Source organism: Panicum hallii, chromosome 9, assembly GCF_002211085.1.
Source record: "Panicum hallii strain FIL2 chromosome 9, PHallii_v3.1, whole genome shotgun sequence".
In the NCBI taxonomy this organism is placed as follows: domain Eukaryota; kingdom Viridiplantae; phylum Streptophyta; class Magnoliopsida; order Poales; family Poaceae; genus Panicum; species Panicum hallii.
Window position 1 is genome coordinate 38,254,177 of NC_038050.1, and position 24,878 is coordinate 38,279,054.

Genomic DNA, 24,878 nt, shown 5'->3' on the forward strand with positions numbered 1-24,878 from the left:
TCGACAAAGCATAATGGCAGAAGAGCAGTCATGCCTTACCAGGGTAAACCTGTACATCTCCTTGGAGATCTTCTGGAAATACCTCATGTTGTCAACCGAGAGGAGAGGATCATCCAACAGATCATTGGTGATAATGTTCTTGAATCCTCTCCCAGACATCAACGGAGTTCCAGAGTTGCTAGAAGAACACGCAGCCTCTTCAGTTGATGGCTGCGGGGCACCTGCAAGTCAAAAAGCGTTCAATAAACAAAGCCTATGATCTAAGCAGTTAGCTGCAGGGGGTCAGACACTTACCTATGCCTTCAGCAGGAGCGGCATCGGTGGCCTCGACTTGCTCACCACCACCAGCTTTGGATTTGATTTGCTGGGGCCCGGGAGGTGGTTGGTCGGGCAGAGTCGCGTCTTCATTCCCGGGAAGCAGCAGTTGTGCGCTTTTTGCTTCAGGTTGTCCGACTGGCGGCTCGGGGGCTGGAGTAGCCAAGATAGCCTCTAGCTCATCCAACCCCAAAGCAGACGAAGTCCTAACAAAGCAGAATCAGATATATCATCAAACAAGTCAAAAGAGCAGAAGATACATTATGAACAAGGAGCTGCACTCACAGAGAGGATTTTTTCATGGCGGGCTTCTTAAGCCTTAGTACCTGTGGTTTTACAACCACGGTACTCATTACCGGTGGCGAGGTCTCACCAGCCGAGGGTGCAAGATGCCCCAGCAAGGTACCTGCCATGGCAATGGTCACGACCCTTGCAGAAGTAGTCGACGGGTCCGTCCCAGCAGTTTCTGCAGAATCACCTACTGGAACATCATTCCCAGCAAATGCGGTCCCGACTACCTTTTGGCGCTTGCGGTCGGGAGGAGAAGAAGAAGGACTGCAGCACAGACAAAGTAAGCATCCAACAACCACAAGACTTGACAATTCCACAAGGACTGCAGCACAGACAAAGTATGCTATAAACTTTTAAATTACATAGCAAATTGTGTAGGCCTCCAAAAATTGTGAAACTTGTTTTGTTTGGTTCCTAGGTGATAACTCTGCTTGGAAAAATTGTTGTGGTGCATGTTAATATCCTGTACACAAAGTTATGATTAATCCTTGACAAAGTAATTAAAATGCTTGAAAAATGATAGGATGCTCTAAAAATGTCAAATTAAATCTTGTTGGAATCTGGTGAAATGTTCTATCTATGGGTACAACTTGTGCAAATTAATTTATGTTGTTTAATAGAATTTTGGTGTGTTAAATTTTCTATCTGCAAGCTTGTTTAGTTTATAACTTTTGTTTAAAAGGCGACAAAATATCAAAACCACTTCTATTAGCTTTTCTTTCATGCCTATTTCCCCTGTTCATTTCCTGAGAATTTATAGAAATGTGTAACATGTCTTTTAAGATTTAACTTGTTTAAGGTAGCTGAAATTTAAATAATTCTAATAAAATAATTTTGCTGCAAATTCAACTCCCATGAGTTCCTTTTGATGTCCTCTATTTGCAAACATTAAACCTTGATTTATGCTTGCTATATGAATTGTTTTGAGCAATCCTCGTTTGGTCTTTATGTGTACGAACGTAGTCGGCGAGCTCTTTATCTAGCGTTCGTGTGTTTCTTTGTTTAGTGTGACGTTCATTGCTCATTTCATCATATCATTTTCATATCATCAACATCATGCTAATGCATACATTCCATTCATGCATTATAGTGACTGAAATGTCACAGAACGAGCCCGTTGAGCCCGCCGAGATCGTCGAAACCGAGCCGGGAGTGGAATTCGTAGTCAAGCCGGAAGAAAACCAAGGCAAGCAGCTAAGCATGATTCCTTGACCCACTTAACTTGACTTGGATTTAGTTATCTCACTCGGGTATATGTGTTTATGCTAAATATTATCTATTGCATCGTCGATCCTATTTTTATACATCGACCTCCCTTGCTTTTATATATCCATGTCTTGACACTTATAGTTAGTAACTAATCAATTGAATAAATGCTTAGCCATGCTTAGAGTCGATCTATGGCAGAACCAACTTGAGTTATACCGGCTCAAGTACGTGAGTCAACTTCCGAGGGCTCCAACGTGCTTCAAACGGTATAATCCCTTGGTCTGTCGGGTAACGTCCCGATAAACCACCGATACACAGGATCAAATAAGGTTACCTCACACGAAGGTGAGTCCAGAGATACAATCACCAGGACATTTTTACATCACAGGGATTTACATTACAAGAGTTTTCCAAAAGCAGTACATTACAAACTGCTAAATTTATGGTTTTTGGCAGCGGAAACATACGCTATGATTACGACATGTCATGAAGATGGATGTCATGCTAAGCCCGGGCACGACATCACTCGAGATCATCAGTATTGGCCGGGGACGGATCCCATTCCTCGGACCAATCTTCTGGAAAAGCACAGGGCCAAGGCAGGGAAAGAGTAGGGTCTTCAAGGACTATACCTGAAAAATATGTAACTAGCAAGACTAAGTATACTAATACTCAGCAAGGCTTACCCGGTCATGGTATACTTAGCCATGTAACTAGACTTATGAAGGCTTTTAGCTCTGGGTAGAGTTTTCAGCTGAAAAGCATCAAAGAGTAGATCCTTAATGTCAACTTTTAGCTTTCAAGTTCTATGTGATTATTCATTCTAGGTAGGCACCTATAGCTATTCAAGCATGGTAGAATCTTTGGTCAAACATCATCATTGATAACCATATAATTGCTCTTGTTACTCAATATGGTAAAGGGGATAAGCAGTCTCATTCATCGTGAGAGGCGGACGATTCCTGAATCAAAATTCAACCTTGCAAGGTAAACCTAACTCACACGCTTGGAACGCCACAGGGTCATTCCGAAGCAACCGTTTACCTTTCATTCCGACTCGTGGACAAGTCCACCACAAGTGACTGCAGGACCATACGCACCTCCAAAGTGCAGGACGTACGTCTGTAGCGCAATTACAAAACCCGTACTCCTGGTTGCCCTTGCAACACGTATTCCCACACGTCGAACATAAGTAACCAGAAGAAGCAAGACGAGTGGTGGGAGGTATGTCCACTCCTCGGGCCGATTGGTTACTAGGCTTACCGCTTACCATATTTCACGGCATGTGGCTAGTACTTTCAAACGCTTAACCACCGCTACCACACACTGCGACCTTAACAGATTCAACAACACAGACGGGGTATCACCTCAACCATGATACCTCACAAAACTCCCGTTCGTCATCCTTATAGTGATAACAGGAATGTAAATATTACAACTCCTATATCACGCGAGTGACAGGAAATCACCCGACTTCTACCGGTCCTATTAGCATAGCAGCTAGTCGGACTCAAGTGCTACTACTCAATACATTGGTTTCTAGGGAAATGCAACTAGGGTTTCAAGCAATTCCTAAGAACTTAATGCATAGATCTAATTAGATAAGCTACAAAGGGTATACCTAGTTAATTCTACTATAAAACCAATTAAATTGATCAACTTAAAAGAATTTAAATTACAAAATAAGATTAGGTTTGAAAATTCCACATCAATTCATACTTAATCTATGGAGATTGCATACCAAAAATCACGATCAACAAAGTTAACATGTAGGAGCAAAATTGGAACTATGGATATTACACTCTCTTATCTTAGATTTAACATAGATTCAAAAATATTTAGTTTCATATCAAACTTACTTAATAGAAGTTGTAGAGTTCAAAATCTAGTTTCCAACAAAACTGGTTTTGCAATTTTTGGAATTTCCTACACTTTTCTATTGAATTTACAAGTCAGCAATACCACTCACATGAAATAACAAGCATTCATTTACTTCTATTTTAAACACAGCCCAAATCATATACTTTCATATCATGGTCATAAAACAAAAGTGATAGAGTTTGAAATAAGGATTCAGGTCCAACTAGTTTTATATTTTTTTGAATTTTCTATGATTTCCTAGGAATTTTCAAAGTTCAGCACATTGGAAAGGAGAAAGAATCAAAATCTTTCATATAGGCCCTCAGAAAAAGTTGGAGCTTCACAAATATGCCCTTCTGCCATGGCCGACCGGGCAAGCTCGGTTCCAATCCTAAATCCGGCAAGGGGATGGTTAATTAGCAAGAGGAAGGGGATGGGGAGGAATAGGGCATCCAGGCACACCCTTTTGAGGCCTTGGTCGAGCTTGGGGAGGTCGGGAAGGGGGTCGCCGGCGTGAGGCCGTGGCGGCGGCGGTGTGGTGGCGTGGGGAGCCGAGCTACGGCGAGGGAGAGGCGCAAGGGAGTGGTGAACTAGCTTCAACAGGTCCTAGGGCAGCTATATATAGAGAGGAGGAGGTAAGGGAGGGGCGCAAGGCCGAGGACCACGGCGGCGGCTCGGGTGGGCGGCGCAAATGGCTCGGGCAGGCGGTGGCAAGCGCGTGGTGGCGCGAGGAGAGGCCACGGGGGCAGGCTAGGGCGGAGAGCAGGGCTAGGGCGGCGCATGGGAGTGAGGGGGGGCAAGGGGGGCGGCACTGACCGGCCGGGATTCCGAGAAGTAGCGGCGGCGGCGGGGAACAGAAAAACAGAGGAGCAGAGGGAAGGTTGAAGACGACTGAACTGATTTGCAATTTTCCGAAGTTCCAGGGACCTGTCTGTAAACCAGCGATAACTTTTAAGCTAGGGCTCAAAAGAAAAAGTGTTCAAAATGAAAGTTGTAAAACTTTTCAAGCTCTACAACTTTTTTTGAGGGTTGGAGATCAAAAACTCAAAGCATGCAACTTTATTTTGAAACTTTGGACTAACTTTAAGCTTTATAAAGATTTTGTCCTTGTTAAATATTTTACACATAACTTGGGCCTAAATGCAAGTTTTCAGGTAAGTCATGATTACTTGCATTCTTATAATTTGGCCCCTAGTAACTTTGAAGATTACTTTTGTAACTCATGCATCTTGCACAAAAGGACTCATATTCTTATAAAATTGCACACAAGGTCTTATTTCCACAAATACATCCAACCTTATACATTTCAACACATTCATTACATTTCATAACCTATTATGGTACAATTTGACACCTAGGGTGTCACAGCCTCCCCCCCTAAAAGGAATCTCGTCCCGAGATTCGAAGGCAGAAAGAATCAGACGATTAGGTTTGGGGATTGGCTTGAAGGAAGTTTGGGAAATTTTGTTGAAGATAAGATTCTGTTTCCCAAGTTGCTTCTTCTTCGGTGTGGTGATCCCATAAAATCTTGTACATCTTAATCGTCTTTCTTCTGGTGACTCTTTCCTTGGTATCTAAGATTTGAATCGGTTGCTCGGTGTAAGATAGATCAGGTTCAATCTCAATGGCGGTGGTTTCAATGATCTCCGTAGGTACTTTAATACATTTCTTGAGTTGAGAGACATGGAAGACATCGTGAATGGCAGCCAATTGAGATGGAAGGCAAACTTTGTAAGCCACTGGGCCACAGACCTTAAGGATCTTAAAGGGTCCAACATACCATGGTGCTAATTTCCCTTTTATGCCAAAACGCTGAACACCCTTGGTAGGAGATACTCGGAGATAAACAAAATCTCCTACTTGAAACTGCAGATGTTTCCTTCTTTTATCTGCATAGCTTTTCTATCTGGACTGAGCTATTTTAAGGTTGGCTTGAATAATCTTAACTTTATCTTCGGCTTCGACAACTAGGTCTGGTCCAAAGATTTTGCATTCACCGGTCTCGGACCAACTTAAAGGAGTTCGACATCTGCGACCGTATAGTGCTTCAAAAGGAGCCATCTGAAGGCTAGATTGATAACTGTTGTTGTAAGAGAATTCAGCCAAAGCAAGACATTTGTCCCAGCTTGTACCATAGTGAATAATACAAGCTCGGAGCATGTCTTCAAGAATTTGGTTGACTCGCTCAGTTTGTCCATCAGTCTGGGGATGATATGCAGAGCTTCGAATTAGTTTAGTTCCAAGAGCAGACTGCAACTGTTCCCAGAAGCGCGCAATGAATTGGGGCCCTCGATCAGAAATAATGGTCTTAGGGACACCATGCAACCGAACAATTTGATCTAGATAGACTTCGGCATACTTCTTAGTGGTGTAGATAGTACGCACGGGAAGAAAATGAGCAGTTTTAGTAAGTCTATCAATGATTACCCATATGGAGTCATGTTTTTGGGAGGTGTTAGGAAGACCAACAATGAAATCCATACTAATGTCTTCCCATTTCCATAACGGAATGGGTAATGGCTGAAGTGTACTAGATGCCTTGAGATGACTGGCTTTAACTCTCTGGCACGTATCACATTCAGATACATATTTAGCAATTTCTCTTTTCATTCTGGTCCACCAAAAATTCTGTCGTAGATCTTGATACATTTTGGTACTACCAGGATGAATAGAGAATTTAGATAGATGGGCTTCATCAAGGATTTGCTTACGAAGTGGATGGTCTTTAGGTACAACAATACGATTGTTGAACCATAGAACTCCTTGATGATCGGTGTGAAAACACTTATATTTGGCTTCTCCCAGAGATAACTTTGATTTGATAATTTTGATACCCTCATTATGTAGTTGAGACATGATGATTTTATCTCGAAGGGTAGACTCGATCGATAAAAGATTCAGACTACCTTGAGGAATGATTTCTAAGTTGAGCTTCCTCATCTGATTGCAGAGAGTGTCACTGAAGGATGCTATGGATGAACAGTGACAATGTGCTTTGCGGCTAAGGGCATCCGCAACCACATTGGCCTTGCCAGGATGGTAGTGTACCTCAAGATCGTAGTCTTTAATCAGTTCTAACCAATGCCTTTGCCTCATATTTAAGTCAGCTTGAGTGAAGATATACTTGAGGCTCTTATGGTCAGTGTAGATGTTACACTTAGCACCCATAAGATGATGTCTCCAGATCTTGAGAGCATGAATAACAGCTGCCAATTCAAGATCATGAGTTGGATAATTTTGCTCATGATTCCGAAGTGCTCGGGATGCATAAGCGATGACTCGGTTGTTTTGCATAAGAACACAACCAAGGCCAGTTCCCAAAGCATCACAGTAGACATCAAAAGGCTGAGTATTATCTGGTTGAGCTAGCACTGGGGCAGTTGTTAGAAATCTTCTCAAAGTGTGAAATGCTTTATCACACTTATCATCCCAGCGAAACTTAACCTCTTTCTTAAGCAGTTCAGTCATAGGTTTAGCTATCTTGGAGAAATCTGGAACGAATCGGCGATAGTATCCCGCCAATCCGAGAAAACTCCGTATTTGATGGACTGAAGTTGGAGGTTTCCAATTCATAACTTCCTGGACTTTAATTGGATCAACCGATATGCCTTCACTAGAGATGGTGTGTCCCAAAAATTTCACACTATCCAACCAGAATTCACATTTTGAGAATTTGGCATAAAGGCGATGATTACGTAGTCGTTGAAGCATGATACGTAAATGATTGACATGATCTTCTTTAGTCTTGGAATATATCAGAATATCATCGATGAAGACCACGACGAATTTGTCAAGTTCCGGCATAAAGACTGAATTCATGAGATACATGAAATATGCTGGTGCATTGGTAAGCCCAAATGACATAACCAGATATTCATAAAGTCCATATCTGGTTGAGAAGGCCGTTTTTGGAATGTCACAAGGTCTAATCTTGATCTGATGATAGCCAGAGCGTAAGTCAATTTTTGAGAAGACCTTAGCTCTAGCTAATTGATCGAACAAAATTTCAATGCGGGGAAGTGGGTACTTATTTTTGATAGTGACCGCATTGAGTGGACGATAATCAACACATAGTCTTAGGCTATTGTCCTTCTTTTTGACGAAAAGAGCGGGACAACCCCAAGGTGACGCACTTGGGCGTATAAAACCTTTATCAAGAAGATCTTGAAGTTGAATTTTCAATTCAGCCAATTCATTTGGAGGCATGCGATACGGCCTCTTCGAAATAGGAGCGGTGCCAGGTTGAAGTTCAATAATGAACTCGATGTCTCTGTCTGGTGGCATCCCAGGCAAGTCGTCTGGAAAGACATCGGGATATTCACAGACTACTGGGATATCTTTTACTTTGACGTCTGTGATGGCATAAGTGCAAGAGTACAAATACTCCTGCTGGGGCAGATAGAGGGTAGTTGCTCCTTGATGTGGTGAATCAATCTCGATAACTCGGGAAGAGATGTCTAACAGTACTCTATGTTCTGTCATCCAATTTGTCCCAAGTATAATATCAATTCCCTCTAGGTTTAATAAAATCAAATCAGTTCTGATTTCCTTGCTACCCAATTGAATTGGCACCTTTTTGATCATTTGGCCAGATGTAATTTTTCCTCCAGGGGTAGAGATCACATATGACCCCTTAGTAGGGCAAAGATCAAGTCCTATTCGGGTACTGCAGTCATTACTAATGAAACTATGAGTTGCTCCAGAATCGAATAATGTAACAACTGGTTTGTGGTGTACCGAAAATGTACCCGACATGATAGGAGCTCCATCCGGAAGTTCTGCAAGGGTAGTGAAGTTAACTTGTCCCTGCCGGACTTGCATCATTAGCCTCTTACCCTTGTTCTGGTCATTCTAACTGGTACTCTGCCCTTGATTAGGCTTCTTGGGCTGCGGACAATCTTTGATGAAATGATCCGCTCTTCCGCAATTGAAACCGTGATTGGTGCTGCTTCTCTGTTGGACTTGTTGAACATTTGGCCGTGGGCCAATTTGTTGTGGTTGTTGCAGAGGTACAGGAGGTTGATACTCTCCTTGTTGTTGAGGCGGCCTGAAAGCCAGTCTGCCGATCAGGGTATTTTGCTGTGGCGCTCTAGGCGATACATTCGGAACCAACTGATACTGTGGGGGTTGAATGCTCGCAGGTCCAGTGGAGATTCTTCGCTTCTTTTCGACACGGTGTGCCATAATGCAATCCTCCTGAGTCGAAGCCATGTTAACCAGCTCACTGAAAGTATTCGCCTTGATAAGATTCAGATGTTCTTTGAGCTTAGTATTCAAACCTCGACGAAAACGATCTTGCTTCTTGGCATCATTATCAGCATGATAGCCCGCATACTGACACAGGTGATTAAAAGCCTGTGCATACTGCAGTATGGTGCGGGTGCCTTGAGTAAGTGCTAAGAACTCAGTCAGTTTCCGTTCTATCAGCCCTTCAGGTATATGATGTGCCCTGAAGGCATTACGGAATTCTTCCCAGGAGGTAACATGGCCATCCGTTTGCATAGCACAATAATTATCCCACCAGATACGGGCAGCTCCGCGTAATTGTTGGGCAGCGAAATGAGCCTTGTTGGAGTCCGCACATGGAATCGTAAGAAGAGCAAACTTAGATTCAATGGTGCGGAACCAAGCATCGGCATCCAAGGGCTCCTCCGCTTTGCTGAACAGCGGGGGCTGAGTACTAAGGAAATCTTGATAGGTTGCCACCTGGGGTTCATCACGGCCTTGTAATTGCTGACGCGGTGGATTCTGCTGTGCTTGTACCAATAGATTGAGAAGTTCAGTTTGCCGGGTCATAACCTTGGCTAGATGTGAAAGTGATAGGGATGGTTGTTGGGAATTGCTGGATTGATCTGCCCGGAAACCTTCCGGGGTTCCACGTGTGGCTCCAACCATCTGAAACAAAAATTCAGATGATAAAATTTATTTACCCTGTTGCGGACTTACAAGGTAAATAGGACGAGACACTGATTCTGATACAGCAAGGGCTGGAAAGCAGAAAGATACTTAAGACACTTGACCAACACTACCACAAGAATCCCTTCAACCACACCAAAGATCAACAACCTACCACACATCCTTAGAAAAACCAAAACACACATTGTATCATGTATTTAATGATGAGTTATGCATGCACGTTCTACTCGTCCTCTCAACCAAAAACAACTGCCGAATACCTTCGGACTTACGCGGTTAGATTCGGTGGCATAATACATACGTCTCTCCTTAATAGCTAGTCGATAAGCCCTATCCGTCCTAATTTGGTAATCGTGGTTAGTGTACGTGCAGAAAACCACAATACATATATATATCCAATGAACCTTTCATGCCAGCATGTCATGAAAGCGTCCCCAATCATTACTGCTCACTATAGAAACAGCATCTGTACAATTACCGCCGTACAGATAACGTTAGCATACGTTATCGAAACAACGTATTCACGGGGGTACCGCAAAATGCGGGGGTATGAACAGCGATCGCCATACCCTGCGCCGAACCATATACTCCCAATGTAGTCGACCTAAGTTGGTACATTGGCAGCATCTCAAGTAGGCCACTGCTTGAGAAACAGCGTTCGGTTCGCATCACCGACGGGAAGGCCAAGCTCCCTCAGTTGGCTGAGGATCCTTACCTTCTTACCTCACCATCGAAGCTGTCGTTACAGAATATAAGGTTGGGTTATGCATGAATTTAAGTTTTGACAGAAAAGTAATGCTGATAGTTATATGTATATACTATAGCCACCTCTAATTCCCTCATAAGCATTACCCTAGGGCTTTACGTACTAAGTACAATCCTTAACGAATGCAACGCAGCTTTGCCAAACATTTTGTTGGTCATACTTTTATACTGAAAGCATTTTTAAGGTAAAATGTATCTCCAGGGTAACCTTATAGCTCTGATACCAGCTGTGGCAGAACCAACCTGAGTTATACCGGCTCAAGTACGTGAGTCCAGTCCCGAGGGCTCCAACGTGCTTCAAACGGTATAAGCACTTGGTCTGTCGGGTAACATCCCGATAAACCACCGATACACAGGATCAAATAAGGTTACCTCGCACGAAGGTGAGTCCAGAGATACAATCACCAGCACATTTTTACATCACAGGGATTTACATTACAAGAGTTTTCCAAAAGCAGTACATTACAAACTGCTAAATTTATGGTTTTTGGCAGCGGAAACATACGCGATGATTACGACACGTCGTCAAGATGGATGTCATGCCAAGCCCGGGCACGACATCACTCGAGATCATCAGTATTGGCCGGGGATGGATCCCATTCCTCGGACCAATCTTCTGGAAAAGCACAGGGCCAAGGCAGGGAAAGAGTAGGGTCTTCAAGGACTATACCTGAAAAATATGTAACTAGCAAGACTGAGTATACTAATACTCAGCAAGGCTTACCCGGTCATGGTATACTTAACCATGTAACTAGACTTATGAAGGCTTTTAGCTCTGGGTAGAGTTTTCAGCTGAAAAGCATCAAAGAGTAGATCCTTAATGTCAACTTTTAGCTTTCAAGTTCTATGTGATTATTCATTCTAGGTAGGCACCTATAGCTATTCAAGCATGGTAGAATCTTTGGTCAAACATCATCATTGATAACCATATAATTGCTCTTGTTACTTAATGTGGTAAAGGGGATAAGCAGTCTCATTCATCGTGAGAGGCGGACGATTCCTGAATCGAAATTCAACCTTGCAAGGTAAACCTAACTCACACGCTTGGAACGCCACAGGGTCGTTCCGAAGCAACCGTTTACCTTTCATTCCGACTCGTGGACAGGTCCACCACAAGCGACTGCAGGACCATACGCACCTCCAAAGTGCAGGACGTACGTCTGTAGCGCGACTACAAAACCCGTACTCCTGGTTGCCCTTGCAACACGTATTCCCACACGTCGAACATAAGTAACCAGAAGAAGCAAGACGAGTGGTGGGAGGTATGTCCACTCCTCGGGCCGATTGGTTACTAGGCTTACCGCTTACCATATTTCACGGCATGTGGCTAGTACTTTCAAACGCTTAACCACCGCTACCACACACTGCGACCTTAACAGATTCAACAACACAGACGGGGTATCACCTCAACCATGATACCTCACAAAACTCCCGTTCGTCATCCTTATAGTGATAACAGGAATGTAAACATTACAACTCCTATATCGCGCGAGTGACAGGAAATCACCCGACTTCTACCGGTCCTATTAGCATAGCAGCTAGTTGGACTCAAGTGCTACTACTCAATACATTGGTTTCTAGGGAAATGCAACTAGGGTTTCAAGCAATTCCTAAGAACTTAATGCATAGAATACGTAAATAGATATAGATTGCAGTGTAATTAAAATAGTGGGTTATGTCCGGGGCTTGCCTTTATTGGTGGGGCTGGGGTTAGTCAAGTTAATAACGTCCGAACTTTGGTTCGGGCCTTTCGAGAATCCCCTGATGAAGTTCTTAGGGTCTTCAGAACAACCTCCTTCTGGTTCCGGGATTAGCTGGTAATTCCCGTCGGCGAGAGTGGTCGAGTCTATATGATATGCAAGATGGAGTTCAATGGATGCACACACTTTCATCTCAATTCACGGTAAAGTTGCAATCCAAAAGGCTAACACTCAAGAACTCATGGTACAAAAGGAACTTAAGCTTTGAATCATAAGCATTAACTCATGACTATAGCATTAATTTGATTGAAAACAAGAATTGAAATACTTAAAATTAAATTCAAATTTGAATGTGAAGCTTGGATAATTAAGGTTATAAAGTTTTGAAAATTAAAACACAGATCAATTGCATATTTAAAGATTCTGACCAGGAGATCTAATTAGATAAGCTACAAAGGGTATACCTAGTTAATTCTACTATAAAACCAATTAAATTGATCAACTTAAAAGAATTTAAATTACAAAATAAGATTAGGTTTGAAAATTTTACATCAATTCTTACTTAATCTATGGAGATTGCATACCAAAAATCACGATCAACAAAGTGAACATGTAGGAACAAAATTGGAACTATGGATATTACACTCTCTTATCTTAGATTTAACATAAATTCAAAAATATTTAGTTTCATATCAAACTTACTTAATAGAAGTTGTAGAGTTCAAAATCTAGTTTCCAACAAAACTGGTTTTGCAATTTTTGGAATTTCCTACACTTTTTTATTGAATTTACAAGTCAGCAATACCACTCACATGAAATAACAAGCATTCATTTACTTCTATTTTAAACACAGCCCAAATCATATACTTTCATATCATGGTCATAAAACAAGAGTGATAGAGTTTGAAATAAGGATTCAGGTCCAACTGGTTTTAAATTTTTTTTAAATTTTCTATGATTTCCTAGGAATTTTCAAAGTTCAGCACATTGGAAAGGAGAAAGAATCAAAATCTTTCATATAGGCCCTCAGAAAAAGTTGGAGCTTCACAAATATGCCCTTCTGCCATGGCCGGCCGGGGCAAGCTCGGTTCCAATCCTAAATCCGGCAAGGGGATGGTTAATTAGCAAGAGGAAGGGGATGGGGAGGAATAGGGCATCCAGGCGCACCCTTTTGAGGCCTTGGTCGAGCTTGGGGAGGTCGGGAAGGGGGTCGCCGGCATGAGGCCGTGGCGGCGGCGGTGTGGTGGCGCGGGGAGCCGAGCTACGGCGAGGGAGAGGCGCAAGGGAGTGGTGAACTAGCTTCAATAGGTCCTAGGGCAGCTATATATAGAGAGGAGGAGGTAAGGGAGGGGCGCAAGGCCGAGGACCACGGCGGCGGCTCGGGTGGGCGGCGCAAATGGCTCGGGCAGGCGGCGGCAGGCGCGTGGTGGCGCGAGGAGAGGCCACGGGGGCAGGCTAGGGCGGAGAGCAGGGCTAGGGCAGCGCATGGGAGTGAGGGGGGGCAAGGGGGGCGGCACTGACCGGCCGGGATTCCGAGAAATAGCGGCGGCGGCGGCGGGGAATAGAAAAACAGAGGAGCAGAGGGAAGGTTGAAGACGACTGAACTGATTTGCAATTTTTCGAAGTTCCAGGGACCTGTCTGTAAACCAGTGATAAATTTTAAGCTAGGGCTCAAAAGAAAAAGTGTTCAAAATGAAAGTTGTAAAACTTTTCAAGTTCTACAACTTTGTTTTAGGGTTTGAGATCAAAAACTCAAAGTATGCAACTTTATTTTGAAACTTTGGACTAGCTTTAAGCTTTATAAAGATTTTGTCCTTGTTAAATATTTTACACATAACTTGGGCCTAAATGCAAGTTTTCAGGTAAGTCATGATTACTTGCATTCTTATAATTTGGCCCCTAGTAACTTTGAAGATTACTTTTGTAACTCATGCATCTTGCACAAAAAGACTCATATTCTTATAAAATTGCACACAAGGTCTTATTTCCACAAATACATCCAACCTTATACATTTCAACATATTCATTACATTTCATAACCTATTATGGTACAATTTGACACCTAGGGTGTCATATTTGCACGCTACACAACCTTTACCTTGCTCACGCTTGTCCGGGTTTGGGATGTTGAAAGTCGTATCGGTCTAGTTGGAAAATGTTTCGTGGTTTTGGCGGAATGTAGGGCCTCGAGAAAGGAGTCTCGTAGGCGTAGTCCGCTCGAATCGCTTAAGGACCGTCCGTGGATGACCTCGGTTTTGAGCATGTTATCGTACTACCACATATCCAATCATGGTATGGATGAACCGATTACCTTCTAAGTTTTAATCTTTGATGCACGGTCCTAGATGCATGGTCGTAGGGCTTTGTAGAGAGGCTTAGAGGTGTCCCCGGTGGACCTAGGTAACTCTCCACGCAAGTTAGGCATGATGTTCAACGGTTGAGACTTGTCGGGAAAGGTTGATGCGAGTACCCCCTTGCTCAACGTGATCGGTTGGGTGAGTCACATGGTCCTTGTGTCATGCGGGTAAAGAAGTACACCCTTATAAGGTTAATTAATCAATTCGAATTGCCGCGCTCTCGGTTACGAGCAAGCTCAATATCCAATGAATTCTTCGTAGAAGTATCATTTTTGTTCGGATTTGGTTCATGTCAACTCTTGATACTCATTTGTTGTGTAATTAGTTAACTAAAAGTTGAGGTGGTTTGGGCAAGATAATTAAAATGCTAAGAAGATAGGTGTTAGATTAGAGAGCTCATACTTATGCAAACTACTTAACTCTAAAGTCTTATTTTGTGAGCCTTCATTTGCATAATCCTTAGTTATTAAATTGCGTAAGTCTTGCGAGTATCTTTGTACTCATGTTGCTTTGTTAACTAAGTTGCAGGTGAGCCGGAGGTTGTGTTTGGCCACTTCTACCCCGCCGACCCCGGTGCGGGCAAGAAGTAGGTCGATGCGGTCTTGATGGTGTCCTTGAGCAAGATCCCATCATTTTATCATTATTTAGTTATCCGCTACGAAATCATTCTTTTGGGATGACATGTTCAATATTTAACTTGATGATCTATGTCCCTTTCTAATATTAAATAGTGAGTCCGAGACTTGTATTTTGTTGTTGAACCTTAAATTTCAGATTTGAATCCCTCCCTTGTTGAACTTATAATGTTTAGTTGTAATCCTTATTGCTCTTTATGGTCCTTCGATAATATATGAGATTGTAAACCGTATGTGTGTATGCATAATCTTGGGCGTATGGTGGAGCACATACCGGGACTACAGGATTTGACATTAGTTTTGGTGAATGACGAGTTGGTCGTTTACGACTTAGATGTGGCTTAACACGTAGCACGCTCTAAGCGCGAGCGTGGGTTAGCTCTCATCTTAATGTTTATGACCGGCGGTTCACTTAAAATGATGTTAAATTGGACGGTTCTCACAGCAATGAAGGAATTGCTATAATTTCAATGGCACAGAAGGGATAAGTATAGATTCCAATGGTATAGAAGAAATTTTCTCTAAGAATTATGCTTGTACATTTATATTGAGCTTTCTCTAGTTAAGAGAGTAACACGGCCAATATCTGAAAGATGCAAATTTTGAACATGCCATAGATTTATGATATTGCTGTGAGCAGCGATAGGAATCTCATTCAGATATGATACCGCTCACGAAGAAAGGTACTGGCCCAGCCTTCTCTTTGGCCATCGCCACGGTCTAAGGCCCCTGGAGGGTATGCGCCTCGGGGGGCATGATGCTGTATCATGGCAGCCTTCTCGAACACGTAGCCACCCTGCAGCACACTGCTGATCCCACCACCACCGCGGCAAGGGCACGTCGCCACGTCCAAGTGTCCTCCCCAAACAGCCTTAAAGCTACAAAATTTAAGGTCACAAAGAATATTACAATCATGCTATACTCTAAATTTACTCCCTCAAGTTGGAAAATATTATGGATACCGTTCTAGCATATGAAATGAAGTCTCCAATCCAATTATCAGATAAGCATGCTACCCTTTTACACCAATAAAAATATTCCAATCATTACTCTTTCCATAGAGCAAAACGTGGATCAATGGGGCAGCAAAAATAGGCAATGTATATTTAGAAAACTAAAGAATATAGACATAAAAATGATTAACGATGAAATAACACTGTGAGCTTGGCTACCATTGATGCAAGCAATGACAGCATGGATCTACTGGAAGCTTGTTGGAACAATCATCTATGTCAAAATTAGTAGTCAGAATCCATGGAAGTTGAAATTTTCAATTAGTAATACAATATCCAATCGTCATGTCCATAAAGCTAGTTCTGGAGGAATGGTAAAAACAACATTTGCCCTTTCTTCATGGTCTTGATGGTTCAATCCCAACCCTTTATTGCTTAACATGGTCATTGACAAAAATAGCCACCAAGCATTCAGATCCCTTGTATGCAGGTAAGCACCTCTTGTGGTTATATTGGGATAGCTCACTGAAGAAAAGGAAGCATTCTACTTTTCATCTTAAAGATTCAAGCTCCTGTTCCTCCCACTTAAAGAAAGTGCAACCTGTGTACAGAAATAAAATCTATTCAGATGAATGGAAAACAGAAGGCATTCATGAATGTTAGACAGGCATACACATCCCAGCTAGACATATCAGAGCATTTAGACATTCAGGTATGGCAGAATATAAAAAATTTCATAACCTTGCATATATGTAATACAGCAGGGAAGCAGGCAATTCATAGATGCAATAAACAGATGTGTATAGTCATGATGCTCTGCCATTACAGTTCCAGTGATAGGGTACGAAGAACTTAACTGAATTGAAGGAAGTAGTAACCAGCAGTGCTTTGTAACGCCTACTAACCTGCAACTGCAAATCACCTGCAACTCTGCAAGGGCGTTAGTAAACTGCAATATGGAAAAAAACAAACTTCTATTCTGCAAGTAAAATATGAAAGAAGCACAGCTTCTTTTACTCCTTATATTGCAGGTTTCAGTCTGCAAGTTCTTTAAATCACCTGCAGTATAGAAGTACCACTCTGGCTACCGCTTCTTTTACTCTTTTATATTGCATTTTCAGTCTGCAAGTTCTTTTAATCACCTGTTGTATAGAAGCGGTGGCTCTGAAAGAAATGCCGCTCTAGCTCCTAGCTCCTACTGCTACTGCTACTGCTACTGCTGCTACTGCTGCTGCTTCTACTACTACTACTACGTATAAATGTACTAAAAAACAAGCGTATACTCAAAATAATTGGGGCCAGTGGGGGATAATTAATATGCACTAAATAAAATGGAGTTATGAATAACATAATCAAGTGATCATAAACTGAAAAAAATGTGAACACAGGTTACTAAATTGTGCATACAACCTGACTTCTCGATTGGAATATATCCTGAATCTGAAATGATATGATCTGGGTTGAACTCTTTAGTTGTGGACCTTGTGCTTGCGGTGGTGGTTCTTGTTCAGCAGCTTCAGCTTGAGCTTCTGGAGCAAGAGCACTAATGTGCTCATGGTCTTCCTCTCCTGGAGCAGCCTCAGATTGTTCTGCTGCTGCAGCATCACTTCCAATTGTGGTGGTACTTGGCGTATCTCTTCAAGCCCACAACTATGAGTTATCAAATAATCACTACCGGACTCAGGACCTTTGCCGAGTGTCTACGACACTCGGCAAAGCCCTGAAAACACTCGGCAAAGGCTTTGCCGGATGTAACACCCGGCAAAGCGCACTCGGTATTGATTATTCCGGCAAAGACGTCTTTGCCGAGTGCCTTTTGTCGGGCACTCGGCAAAAGCTTTGCCCAGTGTTAGATTAGGCACTCGGCAAAGAAAAGTCGCCGTGACGGCGCCAGTGGCCGTGACGGCTCTTTGCCGAGTGCCCTCGGTTTGGCGCTCGGCAAAGGGGCTCGACTTTGCCGAGTGCCAACTGTACGTGCAAACTTTTTTTTCTGTGATACTTACATTCTATGCAACAGTACGTGCAATTTTTGCCCATTAATCGAAGTGTTTGATATATTTCGTCAATTTATTTCATCTTATTGAATTTCTTGTAATTATTGAAATTTGAACTACAAGTCATACGAATAATGGAAAATAATGAATCAAAAAATGATATTCATGTTATTCAAGCATGCATTGAGATCTTATCGAGAAAAAAATCAAAAATTTCAAATTTGTTGTCCACGAAACATAACGACGAACTTATTGTTCAGTTGTTTTTAAAATGTATAAAAAGCAAATATGGTCCGAAAATTATGAAACTTCTCGAGAAGTAATGATATCATATGGGAAAGCTATGATAAAAATCTGACGAGGTTTCTTTAAAGTTACAATATACGATGCTTACAAATTGAAAGTTTTCCAAATAGGTGTATGATTTTATATATAGACCGATTAGGTGTTAAACATCGTAGATGGCAAACTTTCACGAAACCTTATAAAAAATTTATCACAATATCCTCACATCATAAAATGACATCTCGACAAGTTTCATAATTTTCTGACCAAATTTGCCTTTTATACAATTTAAATACGATTCGAACACAATTTAGTCGCCATATTTTGTGAATAGTAGTTTTAAAATTTCAGGTCCTGTTTTCGATAAGGCAACAAAGCATGCTCATTGATATAAATAATAATTTTTCATTCATTTTTTCCACTATTCGAATGACCACGCGGTTCAAATTTGAATTATTCAAGAAATTCAATAAAATAACATAAATTGACGAAATATAGCAGACACTTTCAGAAATGAACCTAAATTATATATGTTGTTAAGGAGAATGTAGGATGACAATAGAAAAAAATTTGGACGAAATAGAGAGAAAAAAAATGTACATTTTGCCGAGTGTATTGCGAAGGCACTCGGCAAAATGCCTCTTTGCCGAGTGTCTTCGAGTAGGCACTCGGCAAAGAATGACGCCGTTAATTACGTGGCGCTCGTTTGCCGAGTGTCTTGCTTTGCCGAGTGCCCGACACTCGGCAAAGTAGTCTTTGCCGAGTGTTTATGTTTGCCGAGCGCCTGGCACTCGGCAAAGGGTTACTTTACCGTGTGTTTTTCTTTGCCGAGTGTAACACTCGGCAAAGAATCTCTTTGCCGAGCGCCCGATATTTAGCACTCGGCAAAGGCGCGGACACTCGGCAAAGACCGCGTTTCCGGTAGTGAATAAAGGTATAAAACATGAGTCATGAGTGCATGTAAAAGATCAAACAAGAGTACGGTGCTCTCTTCTGCAGAAAAGATCAAACAAGCTTACGATCTGTAGTTAGAAGTTATCCAACTCCAACTCCACTGAATCCAATCTACTAACCTTTTCCTTATTTCCCCATCTGACTCGTATGAGAAGCTTGCCCTTGGCGGCACGATTCTGATCTTCTGGCTCCCTGCTCCTCCAAGATCTTGTGGAAGTGAAGACTCCCTTCTCCGATCCACTCTACTCTGCCCCTTGCAAGATGTGAGCGTGTTCGACATGGACGTCGCCGGCGGCGGCAGCGTCGCCGGACTTGGACGCCGGCCGTGGTGACGCCACCGTTAACGGCGGGGATAGCATTTCTGGACGTGGAGCCCGGCCGCGGCCGCGACGACAGCGTCGGAGCCACGGTGGTGGGCGGGGGGTGTACCTTGGCACCGGAGACAACGCCCCGTCACGGCGTCCTGGCCACGACGCCGGCAGCGATGCTTGTGGACACCGGCGGCCGGGCCGTGGTACGCGATCTCCAAGGGTGATCAGATGACCGGATTACGGGCAAGCATTGATGAACGAGGAAGATGAAGAGGCAAGGGAGGTGAAAAGCCGGTTCCATTCTTGAGAAGTAGAGCCGGTTCCATTCTTGGAAATCGCAACGGAGGTGGGGAGAGAAGGGATGAGAGAAGATCTGGACGGTTGAATCAAATTGGGTTGGATTCCTGGGTGCACTGATGGGTGTGGATGTAGAAGAACGCATCTCTGCTGGGGACAAATGTTGCAGTGAACGTAGAAAAGAAAAGTTAGATGGATTTATGGGTAGAGAAGAAGAGATAGAGAAGATAGAGAGTAGAGACAGATAAACAGAAAAATAAAATCATGCAGTCAGTGCATATCCTAGTTTAACACTAGTAAGGCATACTTGACAAATTTGTTGAAACAACAAAAGCTCACGAGATGCAAATCAAAGTTCAGTATCTGGAGGACCTGAAGTTCAGTACCTGGATGCAAATCGAAGCAAATAATGGAAGTTTATAGGAGGGGAGCAAATCAAAGCAGAGCGTTGTTGGGCGGATGGGAATCGCCGCTGTGGACGGAGTGGATCCGGCACCGGACGGATGGGAACCTGCGCCGTTGTTTCTGAAGATCCTGCGACTTGGACGGGGACAGAGGGTTGTGATTTGGACGGGGACAAGGGTCGTGGCAGCAGTAGATAGCGGCGCTAGTTACCCAACACGCCCTGGAAGGTGGGATGGAGCGCGGCAGTGGTTGGATTGGTAGGATGACGAAGCGCGCCTGTAGAAAAATGGCGCGACTGTGATGGAAAACGTGCGGGGAGGCGCGCGGGAAGCGAGAAATAGCAGGCATCGCGTGTAAATTTTGGGATTGGGAGCGAACCAGCATTGGCGCATATCTGGGCTAGTAGAGCATCTTTTTTTGGTGAGCCAAAATAGTGGGCAAAGGATTGAACCACTGTTGGAGCGTTGATTTTCAATTTTTACCCATAAGTTATTAGTAGGAGTGTTTTCTGAGCACTCTTGGAGATACTCTTAATACAACAAAATTTATCGATTAACAAAGGAAAATATTTTCATAAAAACAAAAGAAAATATTTATTGGAAGCTCTAAATATGATATTGTGAGAGAAGATAAACAAACTTTCTCAAATGAAAGAGAGGAGTATCTTATTAATGATTTTCGGAGGTGGCCTGGATGTTTGTTCTAGAGAAAAATTGCTCAGAAATAGTGGTATGTGGAGAAGTTACCGGGATTGTGTGAAGCAAACAACCGTAGTACTTCATTCATGATTTCATGTGATAGTACATTCACATAACAATATGATTCCGGAGAGAGAACTATATAGTAGTGAAGAGTACATGTTTGTACGGCTGGAAAGGACAATTTGATAACTGTAATATCTTCATAAATATAATATCTTGTATTCATGCAATTCAAAACTTCTTGAATCTATTCTTGTATATATCCAAAGATAAAAATTTAGACATTGATCATTTCAGCCTGCATAGGGTAAGTTAGTTGTAAGTTATAATACTGATTAGTTTCGACCTAGAACAGGCTCTTTGACATAGGCATCACCATTCACCTTCATTGTTGTAGCATATCACACTACCAAAAAACGATCTTTAGGAGCCTCCATTTTCTCCGGGGGCAACCCAAAAGGTACCCCGCTCCTACAAAATAAGTGGGTTATTGTAGCAATTCATCCATCCCTGAAAATGCCCAATAAAATGTAGCAACCACCCTTCTTCCTCCTCCCAACAGCACAGTGTTTGGTCGGCGGAGGTGCTGCCCGAAAATCCAAAAAAAAAGGAAGGTGAGGGAAGGTTATAAACTTTATTTCCTTGGAGTTGGAGGCTATAGAAGGTAAGTTGATGCTAATCACATGTCTTTTTTAAACTTTTGCATAGTTTTAAGGCTCAAATGAAGCTTTTTGCCTCTAGCATGATCTAGATCTCCATGCTGTGGATTTGCTATTTGGAGCTCAATTTATCTCAACTTTTGGATGAAGTTAGGTTATTTAAGTAGGAGAACAACATAATGTAATTATTTGGACTCAATCTTTATGTTTTAGCTGAATGAAGAATTTTCTAGATCTATGGAGGAGAGAGAAGAAGATTTGATTTGTTTTCTGTATTTACGCATGCATGATAGTTTTTTCCCAAGATTTAGTGGGACAAGAATATGCTAGGTTTTGATTTTTTTAGTTATACATGTTAAATTGAGTTTTTCTAATATCTACACACACATATATATACACCAGTTCTTTACAAAATTATTGAAGGGATTGTTTTAATCCATTTGAATTATTTACAAAATTATTGAAGGGATTGTTTTAATCCATTTGAATTATTTGTTGCTGTTTAGAAATGGATAGGATATAGATGTACAAAGCATGAAGGATGGACTCCTATTTGAAGAACCTAATAAATTTATTCGAGCTGTAGAAAACCACACGACAACTGCAAAGACAGAGAGGATACGTTGCCCATGCAAAGCCTGCAAGAATATGAGAGTATTCAGCGACGCAACTGCAATCAGATTGCATATGTTGGTGGGTGGTTTTGTTGAGAACTACATGTTCTGGATCTATCATGGTGAGAAATCATCCCCTCCGATGGAGAATCTGCTCGATGAAATCATAGAAGACGTCTAGTTTGATAGATTGTTTGATGCTTATAATAATTTTGATGAGGGTGCGGCGATGATGATGGTGTTGGTGGGATGCCATGGTGATTGTTTTGATGAGGAGCCATTGATGGTGGTAGTGATGATAGTAGTGACGACGAACTTGATGATGGTGATTTTCTGAGCCAGTTGTTGCGTCACACCAAAGCGGAGCTATTGGTTGGTAGTGCAAAGGGGTTAGCAAACTTCAAGATGGTGAAAAAATCAGCGGAGGAAGATGTATACGAGCGACCAAAGGGATGTCCAAAACACAGGACCGTGCTTCGTTTCGTACGAGCTCGGAAGTGGGGAGCCGTGGCTGCGCGAAGAGGAGGCCCTTTTGGATAGACCGGAGGCATCCCATCCCCAATCTACTATTTTTCCTTCGTCTCTATTGCGTTTGAGGATCTTTTAGATGGCCAGTCGACCCTAGAGCAATCCAAGATGCGCCTGCCATGACGGGATCCCTCTAAGGCAGGCTTTCGTTGGATCCTCGTCGGGCCGCCCGACGAGACCGGTGTCATCGATCCACCATACTAGTCTGACCGGTTTGCGCAGAGATACTGCGAGGTGCGCTGCTGCGTGCTGCACGTTCGGTGCTTGGTATTTGGCGCAGTGCATTTTCGCGTCAACAGTCTCCATCGACTGTGGCGGCCAGGGCGTCGACGTCCTCCACGTCGACGCAGACGGCGTCACCATCGCGGATGTGATATATACCTCCCAACAACGATATCCCACGCATGTCTAGGCTTTCTTCCCACTTTAACAATGCCGTCAACTACAACGGCCACGAGCTCCCGCTGTTCATCGTCCAGGTCACCGAGCTCGTCGACGGAGTCTTAGTCGGGTTCGCATGCAACCATGCGCTCTGTGATGGCATGGCACCGCGTTCTGGAACTTCCTCAATGCGTGGGCCAAGCTCGCGCGCACCACGCTCGCACCACCGGAAGTACCCTTTGCACTGACGTCCCTGGCATTGGTTTTCGAGCCGTGGTCACCGACGGCGCTGCGGCGGCGGCGTTCATGGTCCCGGACGCGGACCCATTGGTGCTTATCAAGGCACAGACGCCCCCATTGCCAATGCGCGAGCGGATGCTCACTTCTCCGCGGAGTCCCTGGCGGCGCTCAAGGAGCGGGCGCTGCAGGACGGAGCTCCAGGCGGCTGGGGACATAGCCGGCGGTTGTGCCTTCTTGATGAGGTTCCAGGAGCTGACCTCCCTTGTGTGGAGGTGCTTCACCCGCGCTCGACGCCTGGCGCCGGACCAGGAGATCGTGTGTTACGCGGCTGTCGACAGCTGCGGGCGGCCCCACCCGCCGCTTCCGGCTGAGTACTTCGGTAACTGCGTCAGCACCATCAGGATGGAGGTGGTGCTCGCGTCGTTGCTGCTGGGTGCTGGCACGCAGGCACGGGTGGCTGGCGGTGGGGCAGGCGGTGGCGGCGCACACCGACGCGAGCATACGGGCTCGAGCGGTGCCGTGGACCGCGACTCCGGTGCTGTACATAGCGGGGTCGTTCTCCACGAACGGCGTGCTTATGGGGAGATCGCCGCGGTTCAACATGTACGGCTGCGACTTCGGGTGGGGGAAGGCGCTAGCGGCTTCGCAGCTGCATGGCCAACTAGATGGACGGGATGGACGGGAAGGCGTCGCTGTATCCCGGGCGGGACGGCAGCTTCGATGTGCAGGTGTTGATGTTGCCGGAGCACATGGCAGCGCTAGAGCAGGACGAGTTTTGGCTGCTGTGTCGCCAAACGCGGCGCCGGGCATGAAGGAGTGAAGCTTTTACTGTTTACCTGTCGCCTCTTCTGAAAGGGAGTTGCACTGCAGGCCTGTTTTTCCATAAACTGTTTGCTGTAACCTTCAGGTGATGAATAATAAAGACTGCGAGCTTGTAAAGCATGTTCATCAAGGTTCCCATTTCAAATATTTGGAGGTGTTCATATCTTTACCATATCCTGTACGTCGCATCAGTACATTTTTTTAGTACTACAATAGATAACATAATGACGCATATGTCACGAGGCGATGATTGTGTTCTGCCACTCACTTATGCAAGCATGCCACAGTGGTAGTTGATCCATGCCTCGTTCACGTGACAGTTCATGTACTTGTAAGGTAGGCACATTATTTGTTAGTGTGGAGTATGTGCTTGTTAGTGTAAAGCTTGTGTATGTTTATGTGAAACTTTTGAAAATTTAAAGTGCAAGTAAAAGGGGTATTTTTGTAATTAGGGAAAAAACTAGGGTTGTTTTTGCAAGATGTAATTGGATAGGAGTTAACTTCAAAAAAATAAGTGAAGGGTGGTTTTGCAAACATGTTTTTCTTACTTTACCCCCTGTAAAAATATATATTTATCCAAAAGTTGCATTTGAAATGTATGTGTTGAATTGTGTAAAAGTTTGGGTAAAGTTGTGAAAATAAGGGTATTTATGTAATTTTATAAAAGTACAAGTCCTTTTATGCAA

General features: G+C 43.4%; 1 pseudogene; it reads left to right on the forward strand.

Moving 5' to 3' along the window:
* The first annotated feature begins 19,718 nt into the window (after positions 1 to 19,718).
* On the forward strand, positions 19,719 to 24,182 carry LOC112873037 (annotated as a pseudogene).
* Positions 24,183 to 24,878: the final 696 nt, after the last annotated feature.